Source organism: Microtus oregoni, unplaced genomic scaffold, assembly GCF_018167655.1.
Source record: "Microtus oregoni isolate MIOR12 unplaced genomic scaffold, Mior012 000146F_ref0000122, whole genome shotgun sequence".
Classification (NCBI taxonomy): Eukaryota; Metazoa; Chordata; class Mammalia; order Rodentia; family Cricetidae; genus Microtus; species Microtus oregoni.
The window spans coordinates 1,372,544-1,393,242 of record NW_024544796.1 but is presented as its reverse complement, the minus strand read 5'-3'; the positions used below and the strand labels follow the sequence as shown (position 1 = coordinate 1,393,242).

The 20,699-nt window shown below is 40.3% G+C and overlaps 1 non-coding gene across 1 annotated transcript; it reads right to left on the bottom strand.

The window, feature by feature from the left end:
* Nucleotides 1-473: 473 nt before the first annotated feature.
* Nucleotides 474-636, bottom strand: LOC121444901. Its single transcript, XR_005973837.1, has one exon. It is a non-coding gene; the product is annotated as a U1 spliceosomal RNA (small nuclear RNA).
* Nucleotides 637-20,699: the final 20,063 nt, after the last annotated feature.

Genomic DNA, 20,699 nt, shown 5'->3' with positions numbered 1-20,699 from the left:
ATTATTTTTTAAAGATTTATTTTTATTATTTTTAAAATTATGTGAGTTGTGTGTGTTTGTGTTGGGATAAAACCCTTGGCGGTCAGAGTTGTTGGATCCCCAGGAGCTGGAGTCAGGGTCATTGTGAGCCACCTGATGTGGGTGCTTGGAAATGAACTCAGGTTCTCTGCAAGAAAAGCATGTGCTCTTAGCCGCTGAGCCATCTCTCCAGTCCACTGTGTTTTATCATTGGTCATTTTCTCTTTGTTCATTTGATTAAGGTGACATTATCTGAATTTTCTCTTCTAAAAGGTTATTTTCTTGTATTGTTTCAACTTTAAGTATCTGGCAGAAAGAAACTTTGATGCTATGTTTGCCTATCAATTATCTCTTTCTACAGGCAATGAGTAACTATACACACACACACACACACACACACACACACACTCACTCACATATAGTCGTAAAACTTACTGTTTTTACAGTTTTTATTTTAGGGGAGCATGAACATATTTCACCACTACCACAAATTATGCAGTCAAGTTTTCCACATTTGAGGAAATCACAGGAGACAGCACACCCAGGGTGCAACAGATGAGCTCCATCCTGAGATAATCACCTTCATAATCACGGTAACTCTCCCCTTCAAGTAAGTGTCTCATCGTTCATGGCAATGTGGACTCATGGCTTTCTTTTCTTCCTTTCTTTCTTCCTTCCTTTTTCATTTTTTTGTTTGGTTTTTTGAGACAGGATTTCTCTGTAGCTTTGGAGCCTGTCCTAGAACTTACTCTTGTAGACCAGGCTGGCCTCAAATTTGCAGAGTTCCGCCTGCCTCTGCCTCCTGAGTTTTGGGATTAAAGGCATGTGCCACTACCGCCTGGCAGACTCATGGCTTTCTCAATAGCTATAGAACCAGTTCTGGAACTCGTTCTGTAGACCAGGCTGGCCTCGAACTCACAGAGATTTGCACACCTCTGCCTCTTGAATGCGTGTGCCACCACCACCTAGCTATTTGATATTTTTTATCTGTTATTGTGATGTTCAAATTTATTAGAAGGAACCCTTTTAGATTGACTCCTATGTCTTTTTACATGTTCTCATAATTATTTGAGCAATTCTTTATTTTTGGTGTCTAAACCCTTTGGAATTAGTGTTTTCAGTAAAGATTCTTGGTTCCTTTGGGTGGAGAATGTTATTGATAGGTCAAAATTTAGGTGCCAAGTATTCTCATTGCTATTAGTATGTTGCTACTCCTAGGCCTTCTCAATGGATTAACAGTAAGAAACCAAGAAACCCAATTCCTTAATATAATCTTTTTTTTTTCCTCTGAACAGTCTCAATCCTTTATTATATTTCCTGGCATACAAATATCATGAACACATTTTCAGTCATCTGAATGTATTTGTAACCAATGTTACTCTGGGTTTGTTTCTAGAATTAAAATTTTCTTTTATTTTGCCTCATATTTCTCACATTTTTTGGAACTTGGAGGTAAATACTGTGAATATTAGCCTTTTAATTTTTTTTTAATTTTTTAATTTATTTATTTATTAAAGATTTCTGTCTCTTCCCCGCCACCGCCTCCCATTTCCCTCCTCCTCCCCCAATTAAGTCCCCCCCCCAGCCCGAAAAGCAATCAGGGTTCTCTGTCCTGTGGGAAGTCCAAGGAACCCCCACCTCCATCCAGGTCTAGTAAGTTGAGCATCCAAACTGCCTAGGCTCACACAAAGCCAGTACATGCAGTAGGGTCAGAAACCCATTGCCTTTGTTCTTGAGTTCTCAGTAGTCCTCATTGTCTGCTATGTTCAGAGAGTCCGGTTTTATCCCAGCCTTTTCCAGACCCAGGCCAGCTGGTCTTGGTGAGTTCCCAGTAGAACATCCCCATTGTCTAAGTGTGTAGGTGCACCCCTCATGGTCCTGAGTTCCTTGCTTGTGCTCTCTCTCCTTCTGCTCCTGATTTGGACCTTGAGATTTCAGTCCTGTGCTCCAATGTGGGTCTCTGTCTCTGTCTCCTTTCATTGCTTGCTGAAGGTTAATATTCAGGAGGATGCCTATATGTTTTTCTTTGGGTTCTCCTTATTTAGCTTCTCTAGGATCACTAATTATAGGCTCAATGTCCTTGGTTTATGGCTAGAAACCAAATATGAGTGAGTACATCCCATGTTCCTCTTTTTGGGTCTGGTTTACCTCACTCAGTATAGTGTTTCCTTAATATAATCTTAACCCAGTTCCTTAATATAATCCTTCTGCATGTATGAAGATTTGATTTTTTGGGTCTTTTTTTTTGAGACAGGGTTTCTCTGTAGCTTTGGAGCATGTTCTGGTCTTGTAGACCAGGCTGGCCTCGAACTCACAGAGATCTGCCTGCCTCTCTGCCTCCCGAGTGCTGGGATTAAAGGCATGCACCACCACTGCCCGGCATGTATAAAGATTTGAATGAGGATGGTGTTTTATCACAGCAATAGGTGATGGAGGTGGGTTTTGTATCTTATCTGTTGCTTTCATTGGTTAATTAATAAAGAAACTGCTTGGCCCTCTGATAGGGTAGAATTTAGATAGGCAGAGTAAACAGAACAGAATGCTGGGAGAAAGAAGCTGAGTCAGAGTCGCCATGATTCTCCCACTCCAGAGAGACGCAGGTTAAGATCTTCCCTGAAGCCACCTTGTGGGCTACACAGATTATTAGAAATGGGTTAGATCAATATGTAAGAGCTAGCCAATAAGAGGCTGGAACTAATGGGCCAGGCAGTGTTCAAAAGAATACAGTTTCTGTGTAATTATTTCGCGTAAAGCTAGCCGGGTGGCGGGAAGCAGCCCCGCTGCTCTTATTTCTACAAATAGGAAGCAACTAATATAGCATGTAAGCAATCACACATTGCTGAAATTATCCCTTATGTCATGAATATGTTAATTGTAGTTATTTAAAATCTATGATTGAAAATTTTAATATCTGAATCTTTTTTATGTCAGGGTTTATTGTCCTGACCTTTTTCTCATGATTTTGGCTAGTGGTTGTATTTTTGTATGGCCCATTATTGGTAATTAAGTGTAGAACAAAGCATAAAATGTAGAGTTGCTGCTGGTTGATACTCTTTTCTTCTAGATGATATTTATTTTTTCTTCCTTTGGCAAGAACACAAAGCAAGGATAAGTGACCATCATAATCTGATTAGAGATTGGGACTGACCTTCAGTTTTCATAAGACTCATCTTGTTCTCATTCACTCTTATCCCAATGGTTAAGGTTCTAGCGATTGGGAGTGGGTAGACTGAGACTTTTGTGGTATTTACTATGATTACTCTTCCTCCATGGATCCTCAGCTCTATTTTCCTCATGGAAGTTCTATTACATCTCTGAGAGTCTCTGACACTGTTATTTTTTCATCATCATTTCACTGGTTTTTAACATTTCATCCACAGATTTCAAGCTGGCAAGTTGCTTAGAAGCAAAGATGTAACCACATCTCTATCTGGCTCGTCCCATTCCTTCCTACATTTCCCTCAGGTCCAGAATTTCAGCTTGTCAATTCCTTGATATCTTGGAGGCCCTCCAGTGTGATCAAGTTAAAACAATATATTTATAGTGCTTTCCAGCATTTTTTCCTTGAGACAAGGCCTTACCATCTATTTCAACTGCCTGGATTCTGAGATTGCAGGTTAGCACCACCATGCCTGGTCATGCAGCTTCTATATTTATTGTGGTATGGGACAGTTGATCAGAAATAAGTCTGCCTCTGCCAGAAGAAATTGATTTATGCTCATAAATGATTAGTGCGGCTTTATTTTTTTTAAAACCAGATCTATGGAGAGAATGAAAACCATTCTCAGCAATCACACCAAGGATATTCCAGAAACTGTTGTCACCACTCTGAATGGGTGCACTGTTATGGCGAAGGGCCCCAGAGGAAGCCTTTGGAGGATCTTGAATCATAGCAATATGGACCTCAGCCTCAATGAAAAGAGAAGGAAGAGGCTCTGGGTTGACAAATGATAGGCAAAAAGAAAGGCTATCTATGGCCACGTACAGAATATGATTCAACTGTGGTGCACTGGGCTTCCGTTACAAGGTGAGGTCCATGTAAACTTACTTCCCTATCAATATTATTATTCCGGATAATGAGTCTCTTGTTGAAATTTCTTGTATGAAAAAAGTATCTGCAGGGTTCAGATGAGGATAGATGTTGCTTTTTCTGTTTATCAAGCCCAGAAAGGTACATTAATTTTTGAAAGAAAAGATATTGAACTTGTTTCAAATTCAGCTTCTTTGATTCAGCAAGCTATAACAATTAAAAAACAAGGCAATCAGAACATTTTTGATGGCATCTGTGTTTCTGTACAAGGAACAGTAAAGCAGGCTAGTGAATAAGATCTAATTTATCCTGCTACAGAAACAAGATTCTGGATTATCAAGCCAACTTGTGTGTTTTAATGATGCTATAAACTTTTTTTTCCTGAGACAGGGTTTCTCTGTAGTTTTGGAGCCTGTCCTGGAACTAGCACTTGTAGACCAGACTGGCCTCGAACTCACAGAGATCTGCCTGCCTCTGCCTCCTGAGTGCTAGGATTAAAGGCATGTGCCATCAGCACCTGGCTCAACTCCTCACTAATCTTTGGAAACAATATCTCATTACATAGACCTGGCTAACCTGAAATTCACTAAGTAGGCCAGGCTGAACTTAAGTGCATACGGATCTGCCTGTCTCTGCCTTCTGGGTGTTAGGATAAAGATGTGCATGACCACGCCCGGCAACTAATTTTTTTAAATGACTAATTTTTTTATTTTATGTGCATTGGTGTTTGTCAATGTCTATTTATTGTGCATACATGTATGTCTATGTGAGAACTGAAATAATAGTGAGCTCTGGAAACTAATTTTTAAAGCTGTTCTTAAGTTCTGACTTGAAAGAGTCAAGGCTGGTGGGGTGGTGGTGGTGGTGCATGTCTTTAATCCCAGCATTTGGGAGGCAGAGGCAGGTGGATCTCTGTGAGTTCAAAGCCAGCCTAGTCTACAAAGTGAGTTCCATGACAGGCTCCATAGCTACAGAGAAACCCTGTCTCGAAAAACCAAATAAATAAATAAATAAATAAATGAAGCTGATGTCTTATGTTGTTATAAATATAAATAGATGTTATTTTTGGGGGACCTCATTGATAACTGTAGTGAGGAATCTGCAGGTGCCCATAGAGAAAACAGAGGGTACTGGATCTTCTGGAACTAGAGTTGCAGATCGTTGTAAGCTGCCTAAAATGGATGCTGGGAATCCAACCTGGATCCTCTGCAAGAGCAGCAAGTATACTTAATGACTGAGGCATCTCTACATTCCCTACTTGGCTCTTGGTATATAGTGTGAACAGGTAAGATGAACCCTAACCATTATCTGGTGTTGTCTGAATAAAGCCTGTACTTGTCTGGTAATATGATTTTTTGCCCTGCCTTCATTTGTAACGGCAATAACTGCTTCCCCCAGTACAATGATAGAAATTTCTTTCATACTCTAATAGAACTTGGGAATGTTGAGATACTCAAACTCTGATATCCTGATGTTTCCATAGTAACTAATGCACACCAAGAGGAAAAGATGGAAAATAAATGAGAATAGCATTTTAACAAAATAAGTGAGGGGCAAAGAGGCTTTAGACATGTGATTACCTCTTGTTTAGGAATATGAAGATATTAATCTCCTTAATAATGGGGTTATAAAAGTTGTTACAATGACACTTGCCAGTAGCCATTTATATTTCATTTTGCTCTATAATCATCACTATCGAAAGCATTTAAACACAATTCTGTTAAACAATACCACAGCGAGCGAGTTAAATGGACATGGTTATCATTTTTCTGTGAGCCTGTAATCAGGATGGGACAGGTTAGGTGATGGTAGTCCAGTAAGCCGGGCAGAGCTTTGACTCAGCTGATATTATGAAGAATGTGGATTCACAAAAGTCTACTTAGTCCTACTGAATGGTTCGCATTGACAAAGGACTTTGCTAGCTTCTCACTACTCCCTTGGTTAAAGCTGCTGCCCCACTTTCCCCACTCTAGCGGATGATTTGCCTAGTCATTCCTTATGCTATTCTTCTGGATACCGTGGATGCATTCTATACATCATTCCCATCAACTACAAAGCAAGCTGCTCACTTGTCTGCTAAACCAGTTCTAAATGTTTGTGTATTTGTAGATAGACATTCTCCCATATACATCTCAGACACCTGTTAATTTACTAGCAAGTGAGAAATTTTGCATTAAATCGGTTTTTATGCATTGAACCGTATCCCCACCCTTCACATGGTTTAAGTACTAACGCCCAATGTCACTTGTCTACCTTAGGGTTTCTTTCTTTCTTTTTTTCTTTTCTTTCCTTTTTTCCTTTTTGGTTTGTTTTTTTTGAGACAGGGTTTCTCTGTGTAGCCCTGGCTGTCCTGGAACTCACTCTGTAGACCTGGCTGGCCTTGAATTCACAAATATCCACCTGTATCTGCTTCCCAAGTGCTGGGATTAAAGGTGTGCACCAGCACTGCCTGGTGTATGTTCGGGTTTCTGTTGCTGTGGATACACTATAACCAAGGTGACTCTGATAGAGAAAACCATTTAATTGGGGTGGCTCATAGTTTCACAACTCTAGTCCATTATCATCATGGTGGGGAGCATGGTAGCATTCAAGTCAACATGGTGCTGGAGGAGGAGCTGAGAGTTCTACATCTTGATCCACAGGCTTCAGAAGGAGACTGAGATACTAGGCATGGCTTGAGCATATATGAAACCTCAAAGCCGGCCTCCACAGTGACACACTTCTTCCAACAAGACCACACCTCCTAATAGTGCCACTGCCTATGGGTCAAGCATTCAAACACATGAGTCTATGTAGGCCATACTTATTCAAACCACCACATTATTGTATTTGGATCTAGAACTTAAAAAGAGGTCATGCAGACTTGTCCTCACCAGATAGAGCGCTAACATTTTGCAACTGAATATTCAGATTTCTAGTTATCTTTTAAAAATAGATGCATAGATATTACAGTATATGGAAATTTTCTTCTTCCCTTTTCCATGTCCTTTAAAAAAATCTTATTGGGATGGAGAGATGCTTAGTGGTCCAGAGGACCTGGGTTCCATTCCCAGCCCCTACATGGTGGCTCACAATGATCTGTAGCTCCATTTCCAGGGGATGTGACACCCTCTTATGACCTTCATAGGTACCAGGCATGGACGTGGTGCGCATACATATATGCAGACAAAACACCCATATGCATTAAAATAGATAAATATTAAATATAAAATAAATTTAAAAATACCCTTATTGATAAGGAATGTATTAATTTACATAGGAGATCTTTGTCTTTCAGAGTACCACAAAGGAAAGAATGGTCACAGAAGCTTAGCAAGAAGGAAGAGAGCTCCCACCAGGAACCAAATTGGCTAGCACCTTGATCTGGGACTTCTAGCTTTTAGAACTGTGAGAAATTAACATTTTAGTTGGTTCAGCCATTTAGTTTTATGATATAGTCCTGAGTTGACCAATATTCTAAGTGTATACATCAACCAATTAAGTTGTTGTCAGGTGGGAATAAACACTGTATGAGTAAAAAGTTAGCTTTTGAATTTTAAAATTACAGTAATTATATTTCTATAGGTAAATGTGATAATTATAATCTTTTCAAAAAACCATAATCACATTACCATTGACAATTATTCTTCAACTTAGCTTCTGTGCAAATGAATGCAAGGTTAGAAGCAAGACGTGATGGGAAGGCTGACTAGAGTGCTCAGTAGGTAAAGGTACTTACTGCACAGGCCTGACAACCTGAATTTGATTCCTGAAACCTTCCTGAATGCAGAGAAAGAACCGACTCTACAAATTGTCCTCTGACCTCTATATCTTGGCATGTGCACGTGCACACACGCGAGCACACACACACGCACACACACACACACACACACACATACACACAAATCTGTAGGGAGATGACAGCAGGGTGAGCTTGTCAGTGGAAGGTCAATGAAGGTCAACATCCTCAATTTGCCTGGAGAAGGTACATCAAAATCAGGACCATTTCCCTGGAATGGTAAGAGGTTTCCCAGTTATTCTCAAGTCCAGGAGGATCTTGGAGGTCAGATCAGTATGGTGTCATTACAGACTCCAGTTGGAAAGGAGGAGAATTCTGGTTTTTTGTTTTGTTTTGTATTGTTTTTCGAGAAAGGGTTTCTCTGTAGCTTTGGAGCCTGTCCTGGAACTAGCTCTTGTGGACCAGGCTGACCTTGAACTCACAAAGATCTATTTGCCTCTGCCTCCCGAGTGCTGGGATTAAAGGCGTGCGCCACCACCACCCAGCGAGAATTCTGTGTTTTTTTTTTAAATATTCAATATTATGCTTAGAAATTCTGTGGCATAATTTTTTATTTAAATTATTATTATTTTTTTCACATTCGTTCATGTGTTTGTTAGTTTGTAGATCAGTCTGTGCACATGTAGAAGTTAGAAATCAACGCTGGAGAGTTGGTTGTGCCCTTCTGCTATGTGGGTCCCAAGGGTGGAGCTCATGTAATCATGCTTGATGGCAGGTGCTTTTACCTGCTAAGCTATCTCATCAACCCAAAAGTATTTAAAAATTAAGTCTCTAGGGATGGCAAGATAGCTCGGTGGATAAAGACGCTTCCCATCTGACTAAATGAGCCGAGTCCAGTACTTGAGGCCCACATAGTGAAACGAGAGGGCCTATTCCTGCACAATAGCCTTTGCCTTCCATGCATGTGCTGTGTCATATTTGTGCACACACGTAAATAAAAAATGTATTTTTTTGTTTTTTCAAGATAGAATTTCTCCGTGTATCCCTGGTTGTCCTGAAACTCACTCTGTAGACCAGCTAGATTTTTTTAATTGTTGTTGTTTTTCGAGACAAGGTTTCTCCATGTAGCTTTAAAGCCTGTCCTAGTTCTCGTTCTATAGACCAGGCTAGCCTCAAACTTATTGAGATCCACCTGCCTCTGCCTCCCAAGTGCTGTAATTAAAGTTCTACATCACCACATCAGCTAATAAATGCAATTTTAAAGATGGAATATCAATGTGCTGGCATGCAATTGTACCCAATATACACTAAGTTTAAAAAATAAGTGTAGACCTGTCCTGGGCATGACTACTAGTGGTCCCATCCCCAAAGAAAAGTGACTCTCCTTCCCTGAATAACAACCAACTGGACCTAGCTCCTCAGCTAGGAGTGGGGACTTGGGTACTCCTGTGTTCTCTTTCATGCTGGACTTCAGATCAGCTTGACTTTATGCAGGTCTTGTGCAGGTAGCCAGGGGAGAGAAGCAGCTACACAAAGCTGTCCTCTGGATCTGCTGTGTTACAAATGTTTCCACACTGAAGTGCACAGATCATAGATGCATGCATACACCGAGTAATAATAAATGAAATACTTTAAAAAATAAACATAGACAAAATGAAAAAGAAGCTGAAAGATGTCTGAGGTAAGGCAGAGGAGGTAGTATCATTGGATCTGCAAAGAGGAAAACACAATCATGGCCCAATCTTTGGTTTTATACTGAGAAATCATAATAAGCTAAACACTATTTTATTTGATTTTTGGAATCCAAGCTAAAGAAAAGAAATCACAGACAACTTTGCTGTCTCTTTTAAGACAGAGTTTGTCTATGTAACAGCCATGGCTGGAACTCACTTTGTTGATCAAGCTGGCCTCGAACTCACAGAGATCCACCTGCCTCTGCCTCTAGAGTGCTGGAGTTAAAGGTGTGCGCCACCACTGCGTGATGAAAACTTAGCTTTTATTGCTGACACATTTAGTGTAAAAGCTTACAGAAAGTAGAATTATAGGAAGTAGAAGGACACATAGAGACATCCATATTCTAATTTTAAGAAGTGTGAAACCCAGAGACAATATGTATAGGTGAATGAGAATTACATGCTTATAAAGGCACAAAAGAAAAACAAAGACAAAAAGATGGACATTGCTTCTGTTGTCTGTTTGGAGGGAACTAAACGGGAACTAATAACAGCAATGTATTAGGGGAAGAGGGGGAGATGCTGTGGTATAAGTGCTAAATCCCCTTCTATCACACAGGAAGCAATAGATGCTGTTTGCAGTTGGTAAACCGAGGAATAATTTAGAGAAAATGGATTCTTGCAATATTCCGGTCACTGGTTTCTCTGCTTCCACCTTTGCCCCCTTTTAGTCTATTATTAACACAGCGGCTGGAGAGATTCTCTGAAAACTTAAACTCTGTCACGGTGGCTCACTCAGAACAAAAGATCGTGCCATTAAGGCTACCTAAGCTTTACACCATTGTCTGCCTCACAATTTCCATCCTCTACAATTTCTTCTCATTTTGCAACAGTCCAATGGCTGCCTTGCTGAGTTTCTATAGTGATCTAACCCTGTCTCCACTTTAGGATGTTGAAACCAGCTATACTTTCTGCCTAGAATTATCTTTCCCCAGATATTATCGTGACTCACTCTATCATCTCTTTCAGGTGCTTATTAAAACACCTACCTCTCAGGTTTGCTCTGGTCGCTGTAATTTGAAATTGCAGCCACCCAACTCTCTATCTCCTTTGTCTAGTTTGCTTCCATAGCATTTGCTGTTTTCAAAAATATTTTCATTTTATTCTTGTATATGTGTCTCTCTGTGTCTTTGCTGTGTGTGTGTGTCCCCAAGGAGACTAGAAAAGGTGGTTGAATTGCCTAGAGCTGGAGTTACAGTTTTGAGTCATTGGTGCTGGGCCAAACATTTGGGACCTCTACAGGGGCAGCAAGCTGAGCCATCATCTTGTTTACCATATTGCACATATTGTTTTTTGTGTTGCATGTTTGTGGTAGTTTAAATAAGAATGACCCCCATTGGATCCATGTCACCAGGAAGTAGAATGCTTTGATAGGATTAGAAGGATTACGAGGTATGGCCTTGTTGGAGGAGCTGCGTCTCTGGGGGTGTGCTTTGAGGTCTCAAAGGTACATGCAAGGCACAGGTTCTCTCTCTGCCTGTGGATCAGGATGTAAAGGTCTTAGATTCTGGTCCATGCTCCATTCTGCTCGTTTGCATTCGACTGTGCTCCTTGCTGTGATAAAAATGCACTGTTTTGGACATTGTGATCCTCCTGCCTCCAGCAAATCCTACCAGTGTGTGCCACCACAACTGGCAAGTTTCTGAAATTGTAAGCAAGCCCCAAATTAAATATTTCCTTTTCTAAGAACTGCCTTGGTCATGATGTCTTTTCACAGCAATAGAACAGTGACTATTTTAGCTATTTATCTTTCTTATTGCTTCTATGTCTCACTAGAGCATCATCGAGAGCAAAGATTTTCATGTTTCACTCACTGCTCTATTCCTACTCCTTGGAACTGTGCCTATCACCCAGTTGGTGCTTGCTATGGGCTAACGTGTCTCTTCCCAAATGCATATGTTGAACCCCTCATACCTTAAAATATAGCTAAAGATGTTGTTTCCAAAGTGAGTGAAGGAAAGTGAAGCCATAATGTAGATCTGTAGTTTAATACAACTGCTGTCCTCAGAAGAAGAGGAACATACCTAGGGGTGGTGGCACTCTGGAGTCTCAGGCAGGAAGATTTCCATGACTTTGAGACCAGCCTGGGCTACATAGTGAGATCTTGTCTGAGAATGAACAAAACAAACACAGTGCTTAAAAATATTTTGTTTGTTTAAAGTAGTGGATAAACAGGATGTATTAGTCCTCATTGCTATAACTCAATACCAGAGGCTGTGTGCTTTATACAGAAATGAATCTCACAGCATCTGCTGGGTTCTGTTGAGGACCTTCTAACGCTATCATAATGTACCATGTGGGATTACAGTGGGATCAAATGGAAAGATGAGAAGCCAGAGAGATTCAGGGGCCAGTCTCAGTCTTTATAACAAACCATTCTCATAGGAACTAACTGGAGTCCAGTGAGAACTACATTAATTTCTCCCAAGATGTAGGGCACAAATGACTTAATCACCTCTTAATTTAAGGTTCTGTAACATCAGCTTCAACACAGTTCAACCACACTGAGAACAAAGCTCCCAACACATGAAACTTGGAAGAAAAGTCATATCCAAATTATAGCACAAGTTAATGGAAATGACATGAATCATCAGAAAAACCCAAGTCAGAAACACTTATAAGTGTTTATAACTCAGGGCTGAAGGTAAAGCTCAGTTGCTAGTGTGCAAAAAAATCCCCGAACTCAATCCCTGGTACTGCAGAAAACCCACCGAGATGGCACAAGTCTAAAGCCAGAGGCAGAGGATCAGGAACTCGAGGTTACATCTTCAACGACATGGCCAGCCTGGGCTACATTAAGCCCTGTCTCAAAAGCAATTGTGGTAATCTTTAGAGAATGAGACTACTTGCATGGAGGAATGGGGTGAGAAATACTGTTCATTGTTCTAAGCCTTTTGGTTATTATTTAACCTTTATGCACATGAATGTGGTGTTTTGTGTTTTGAGACAGGGTTTCCCTGCGCAATAGTCCTGGCTGTCCTGGAACTTGCTTTGTAGACCAGGCTAATTTTGAACTCACAGAGATCCACATGCCTATATCTCCCTAGTGCTGGGATTAAAGGTGTGCACCACCACAACCCAGCTATGAATGCAGAATGCAATATTTTAATAATTTTTTTATAATTATGAAAGAAGACTTTTAATAGCAGGATTTTTTGTATTATCTGTATTTTTCTATAATCTAGAAATTTTTTCTTGTTTACAGTTTTTTTTTGAGACAGGGTTTCTCTGTAGCTTTGGAGCCTTTCCTGGAACTAGCTCTTGTAGACCAGGCTGGCCTCAAACTCACAGAGATCCACCTGCCTCTGTGTCCTGAGTGCTGGGATTAAAAGCGTGTGCCAGCACTTGTTTTCAGATTTATTTATTTATTTATTTATTTATTTATTATGCAGTGTTTTATCTGCATGTATGCCTGCACACCAGAAAAGGGCATCAGATTTCATTATAGATGGCTATGAACCTCCATGTGGATGCTGGAAATTGAACTCAGGAACTCTGGAAGAGCAGCCAGTGCTCTTAACCACTGAGCCATCTCTCCAGACCCTGTTTTCAGTTTTTAAAATGAAATATAATTATGTAATTTCTCCTTCCTCCTCCCTCCAGTTTTCCCCACTCATGTGTTCCCTTTCATGAATACCTTTTAAAAAATTATTATTGTTTCCTCTGTGCATAAATCTGTAACTACAATCCACTGATTCCATTTATTTTTGATTGTATGTATGCGATTTCAGGGCTGACCACTTGATATTGGATAACCAATTAGAGGACTGATCCCTGGGGAAGATTAATTCTCCCTCCCTCTACCAGCAGTCCTTATTTGTTTATAGTTTTGTGTCTAGGGCTGAGCTCCTATGAGATTTTTCCCTTTCTGTGTTAACATGTCTATATGTCATTGTTCAAATCTTGTGTCGGCAGCCATATTGTTAAGGTATCATGGGTGAAGCTCCCAGGCATTTATTGGAGACACAGTCTGGCAGAAGACTTCCTGTTTCTCTGGCTCTTACAATCTTTACATTTCCTCTTTCCCAGTGTTCCCTGAGCCTTAGGTATGGGAGTTATTGTGTTGTGAATGTGTCAGGTATGGATGGAAAACCCACAATCAGCTGCTCTCTGTATTTGGACCAGATGTGGTTTTCTCTAGTGGTCTCTGCTTCAGTGGGAACCTTGGATGAAAGGTGAGAAGCTACACTTATCTGTGGGTATAAGAGTAAGTATTTCGAGTGCAGTTAGAAATCACACTGGTTTAGTCAAGTGGCACTAGTCAATTGTTCTCTAAGATCCAATACCTCACTAGCCTTGGGCAGTTGACTAGGTTTCCTGTAGTAAGAATGATTTTCCTCCCGTTAAGTACATCATAAGTCCAATTAGACAGCTGGTTTGGTAGTACCAAGATATGAATGCCATTATTGCACCTTTAGGGATACCTTTTGATAAGCATTCTAAATGTTAATTTAAAAACTTTCTGTAGAACAAAAAGGTTCAGCAAGGCATAGAGTGTTACACCTGTAATCCCAGCATGAAGGAGACTGAGGGAGAGTTGTCAATTAGATATTAGCATGGCTGATAATGCAAGACCCTGGCTCAAAAGACCAAAGAAAAGAAGAAAGACTCATGAAGCTTTAGGTTAATAGTTCCCCATGGGATATTTGCCCAAAATGTCTAGAGACATTTTAAGGGGAGTACTATGGGGACCAGGGACACTGTTTGACATTTAAAAATGCACAGGAGAGCTCCCTGCAGAAAAGAACACATTTGTATTTAAATATGCAAATAATATAGCTGCAACAATTTATTAAAGTTATGACCATTTAGTAAAGAGGGTCAACCTGTGAGGTGGATATAATGTAGGAAGCTTGCTGCTGTTCTTCACTATCCATTCTTAGTACCTCTGAGAGAAGTTCCGAAATGAATGGTATTCCCATGACAGCGCTAGGAATGTAGGAGGCATAGTAAATATAAGGAGACTGACTACTCTCTACAGAGGTTTACATAAGGCTTCATTATCTGCAAATTCAATGGGTGGTTCAGCCCATATTACCACACGCTTTTCACTGGTACTCTAATTTTATCTCTTCTGCTCTTTATAAATAAATATCAAATACTGCCTTTCTGTCCCTTTTATGTGAAATCTCAATTCCAGGATTTCCTCTGGACCAGAAATGTTGCTGGAATGGCTCCTGTGTATCACTGAGCCAGGGGCCAACTGTCTGTCATTTACACAGCACCTCTTTGATGAACTCCCCAGTTCCTTAGAAAATAGTGAACAGTCTCTCGCTGATTTCGTCTTGCATAAAAGCACACCTCCTTCCTTGCACTACGACCCACCCAAAGCATTTATTGAAATGTCTGGATCTGGGAGGTGTACTGGCTACTGTATGTTCATCATCTGTGTGTCCATTAGTGTTTTGTCCAGCTAGAAGTAGTTCCGACAAGTATCTTGTGACCTGCTCTGAGAATGTGTTTTCTGAAGATGAAGTTGAGAAAACTCAAGGGCAGACACTGTTCCATCCCAATACCTAGAACATTAGTTTGGCCTTGGAGCTACACGTTTGGATTGCCAGGTACTAAGAGCTTGCTAGGGAACAGGCAATTACTCTGTTTCCTCACCAAAGCACAGTGAAATGACCTCTCAAAGGAAACACGTGAGACTGCTCACAGGCATTTGCTTCACCAGGGAGAAACTGGTGAATTTTGAGATGAGAGAGAGCAGAGGCCTGGTTGCCAGTATATATCCTTATATAACTTGAAGATTTTGTTCTATGTGTATACATTAGATATGCAAAAATGTTATTTTATGTCAGCAGTATTTGGATTTTAAACCAAATCTCTACCCAGCTACAATGGGAAATAATACAATCATGTTTCTGATGCAGTGACGTATACACACCTGTAGGTCTAGCATTTCAGGAGGCAGAAGAGCTGCACATTCGAGTTCAGTTGTACAGTGTAGAGAAATTCTGATTGCTTAAAAAAATTAAAGGTTGCTATTATCATACTTCTTATGAGATAGTAAACATATATTTTGGTAATTTGTTAGACTCTGAATCCCACATTGAGAAAAACAGAAAAGAAATTATCTGCAATAATGTTCTTTGTTGATAAGACTTCATATAAATTACAGGAAAATAGGCAGAAAACAATTGATCTACACAGTAATGTCCATATGGATCACTAAATTATCCACTGTAAGGATAATTGGAGGCCTGAAAAATTGCAATGACAAAATTTCAATTATATTTTAATGCATGACATATAATTAATTGACCAGGAGTTTTAAGCACTTTGTATTATAGCTGACAAGAGAAAACCAGTCTATCCATGAATAAATACTTCTATGCCTTGTTTCAATTGGTAGAAATAACAATAGGGTTCAAACCTGTTGAGGTAAAACAATGCTTTATTAAGAAGTAATGATGCCTTTAATTCCAGTACTCAGGAAGCAGAGGCAGGTGGATCTCCTGAGTTCAAGGCCAGCCTGCTTTACACAAAGAGTTCCAAGACAGCCAAAGCTACACAAATAGATCTTGTCTCAAAAAAGAAGAAAAGAAACAATGATGATCAGCCAAGCTAGCTCAAGCAGCATAGGTGTCTGCCACCAAGTCTGAGGAACAGAGTTCAAGCCTTAGGCCCACATGTTGGAAGCAGAGAATTAACTCTTGTAAGTTTTTCTTTGATTTCCACAGGACTGCTATGATACACAGAAATGCCTCCCAATGAAAATATAATACATAAAGAAAAATAAATAAGGCCAGAAGGATGGCTTAGCAGATAAAGGCCACATAAACATGATGACCTGGAAGACAAAAACTAACTCTGCAAAGTTGTCCTCTGACCTCCACATGGATCTCCACATGTATGCAGTGGCACACAAATATCCCCCATTGCACATGTGCACGCACATACACACACAATTCTAATAATAAATGCAAATATTTTAAATTAAAATTTTCTTTCTGTTATAGAATTTAAACTCTTTAATAACTTTAACACTGAATATCTTTTTTTGTTGTTTTTGAGAATAGGGCTCAGTATGTAGACCAGTCTGGCCTCCAACTCCAGAGACTTGCCTGCCTCTGGCTTCTAGGTGCTGGGATTAAAGGCATTTGCCACCACACCCAGCCTAATATCAATTGTTTTTTTTTTTTTAAAATAGAACTCTCTTCTTTCCTGCTGGAGCCTGTAATATGATATCATACTTCACCTGACCTCCTAGGCTCTCCTGAACTTGAGAATTTCTAGCAAACCTCTGGCCATTCAAGAGGAATGGTCCTCATTTCCAGATAAACTTAGGGTATTGACCTTCATTTCCACTGATGAGCTCACCCTATTATAATCTCCCAGCACAGCTCTTTTGGTTTTATTTTATAGTATTGTTGTGTGTGGAGGGGGCATGCTTGCCAATGTTTGTGTGTGGAGATCAGAGGACAACTTTGTGGAACTGGTTCTCCTACCTTCATGTAGGTTCAGGGGACTGCACTCAGGTTGCCAGGCCTAAGAGGCAAGTGACTTAATGTTGAGCCATTTTGCCTCTCTTTAATATAAAAGTTCTTTATTGAACTATGCACATAGACACAAAAATGATGTTCTACTCTTTTGTATGTGTATTATAACTTAATTTTGCATTGATATTATTATTATTATTTTGGCTTTTAAAGACAGGGTTTATCTGTGTAACCACAGCCCTAGTTGTTCTGGAATTAGTTCTTGTAGACCAGGCTGGCCTTGAACTCACAGAGATCCTCCTACCCCTGCCTCCAGAGTGCTGGGATTAAAGGTGTGCACCACCACCGCCTGGCAATTTTGAATTATTTTTTACATTTATTTAGTTAGTGTGTGGTTCTCTCCTTCCATATATGGATGGGTCTTAGGGATCAAACTCAGGTCTCAGGTTGTTAGGCTTGGTGGCAAATGTTATTATCTGCTAAGCTATCAGGATAATTGATATTATTTTTTTGGTGTATGTTTGCATGTTTGTGTTGATGGACTTGTGTGTAGGTATACATCATACACATGAATGCTTGTATGTGTGGAGATCAGAGGCTATCCACCTTGCTTTTTGAGACCAGTCTCCCTGACCTGGGACACCTAAAAGGCTGGTCAGCAAACCCCAGGGATCTAACTGTCTCTACCTCCTCAATATTGGGATTACATGTCTGACTTTTTCTTGTGGGTTCTGGGAATTGAACTTAGGTCTTCATGCTTCTAAGTCAAGCACTTTGGCAAACTGCTATCTCCCTATCCCTACTACTATTTTTGAGATGTATTCCCCTGTTGTCCAGGCTAGCCTTGAACCAGTGATTCTCCTGCCTCAGGCTACTGAGTAGTCAGATAATCTCTCAGTTGTGTAGTTGTGTACAATATTTAGTGGATTTTTTTGTTTATTGATTTTTGTAGTTATATATAATGTTCTAGTGATTGTCTTTGAGCTTTGTTCTTTAAACATTTTTACTAGCTTTTTTTTTTCTAGAAAGAAGTAGGATTGTTGGATCAGTGGTTAGATAATACATAAATATTAGGAGATCCTGTCAAATAGTCTAACTGACTTTAAAAGCAGTTTATTATTCTATCGACATCATTTGAGAGGGTACAGTCTTTACTTCTTATGGTACATTTTCATTATTTTTAAGTGTGTGTGTGTGTGTGTGTGTGTGTGTGTGTGTGTGTGTGTGTGCATTCATGAGTGCAGGTGCCAATGGAGGTCAGGGGCATTGGATCTCCCTGAGCTAGAGTTACAGGCAGTTATGAACCATGCAGCATGCATGGTGGGATTGGAACTTGAGTCCTCTACAAGAGCAGTATTCATTCTTAACTGCTAATCTGTCTCTTCAGCCCACAAACTTTCTATTTTAGTGCTGTAGATGGACCCTAGGACCATATGTATGCTATGCAAGCGCTCTAATCCCCGAGCTATACCCCATCTCTAAGAGAGTATTCTTTTGAGTCAAACTTTTTTTAACTGGAGGCTCAATAGTGAGTAGTTGAGAATTTGACTCTGAACTGTTTAGTATTTATCTTTAATGACTACTGAGACGCTAGGCTTTTCCCCCTTAGAATATTTTAAATTCCCTGGAGGCTGGGGCCATGCCATACACTTCCTTGGCATTTCCCATAGTGCTCAGCATAGGCTGGGCAAACTGTTGGTGATCAATACATATCCAGTGAATGACTAATAAACCGGTTTATATTTGTGGGCTACTCAATGTTTTGAGGTCAGCTCCTGGAACGAGAGGGCTGGGCAGAGTCAGAGACTAGAGATGTGCCAAGTCAGTATCAGTTGCTCTCACTTGGACAAGTTTAGACCCTAATCTGGGAACCTTATCTGTATCAAGCACCTAGTACGATTCCTGGTCCAGGGAAGCTCCCTATAAAAGACCTCTATATTGCTGTTGTGATTCCCATTTAATGTGATAGTGTTAGGGGGAGTTGAAGGTTCAAGCGTGGCGCCTAAAACTATTCTAGGGAAAGTCAGAAAGCCGCAGCCCAGAGATGGAAACGAATCGGGAACCAGCAGGAACAGCCAGGGACAGAGGTGAAACCGGTTTGGAGGGTGGCCAAGGTATTGTAGTCCTATAATCTTGGCATATGAGGGGCTTAGGCAGGAAAATCTAAAGTTTGAGTATAGCCTGCACCACACAGCAAGTCCCCATGTCAAAACAACAACAACACAACACAACAACACAACACAACAACTACAACAAAGCCACCAACAAAAGCAAAGAAGAAAACCATGGGATGAGGCTCAGTTTCTAGAACCTGAAATAGATTTTCAATTGCATTATGGATAAACATTTTCTCTAACACCCCAGGCAGTTTTTTTTTACTGGATTGTTGTATGTTTGGTTTTCATGTGTGGACATCTTTTTTGGCTTTTTGAGACAGGGTTTCTCTGCGTAACAGCTCTGGCTGTGCTGGAGCTCACTCCGTAGATCAGGTTGGCATCAAACTCACTGAGATCTGCCTGCCTCTGCCTCCCAAGCGCTGGGATTAAAGGCGTGCACCACCACCACCTGGCTCCAGGTGTGGACATCTTAGTGGTGCTGTTTATTCTCAGAGAAGAGCCAGCAAGTCAAGTGTAGTGCTGTGAACAAGGGGGTGCTTACTGAAAGCAATTTCCATCTCTCTTTCACCTGTTGAAATGGAGACTGTGACAGCGTTGTTGAGGATTCATGGAGAAGAACAGGTGTTTGACTAGACTAAGATTACTGGGCAAACTACCTGGTTGAAGTGAAATGTGGGACTTGGCAACCAAGCAGCCTGTCAGATAAGGATTAATTCAGTGGTGAATGTAGAGAGTATGAAAACATGGTGGCGAGTCTCGTTCTTATCTCTCTATCCCTAGTCTGCAGCATGACTGAAGGAGAGAGGCAGGAGATGGCAGGCTGAACAGACTTGACTATAACATTTGACATGGATTGTGTTTCTCCTATAAGCCAAGCATTTAGAACACATCATCTCTAAGACCCTTTAAGATTCTATGAAGTAGGTACAGTTGTCCCTCATTATCCAAAGGGGATTGGTTCTAGGACCCTGTGAATATGAAAGTGCATGTATGCTCAAATATTTCATGTAGGATGGAATGGTATTTGCATATAGCCTTTGCAAGCCTCCCATGTATTTTATTTTATTTTTTTCCTCCCACATATTTTAAGTCCAGATTATTTATGATATTGACTTCACAGTAGATGTTATACAAATGACGTTTGGGAGGCTAATAACAAGAAGAAGTTTCTATATGTTCAGTAGAGGTACATTTTATTTCCTGAAACATTATTTTTAAATATCTGTATTTGGATGATATATGGAGGGCTATCTGTAGTAGCTTTATTTTATAGATGAGAACATAAGTACAGAATACATAAGTTGCTTGCCAGGATTACCCCAGATATTAAGTATCCTGAATTTGAACTTAGATCTGCCTGGTCATAAGGCTTATGTTCTTTCTCTACTGAATACCATTCTTCATCTATATTGTCCCCACAGAAGCAGATCTTGCTTAGAAACACTAGCTGGTCATGTGTGGGCATGGCATTCGTGATTTATTTACTATTATCTATTTATAGCCAGGGAGTGGGGAGAGGAATGTAAGTTAGACAAGTGGGGTGAGAAGAGGCACATGTGTATTGGATTGAGTATAGGAAGAAAAGGGGTTATCCTGAGCTCAAACGTGACCTAGGGTTTAATTTGATGCATGTGTTCTTGG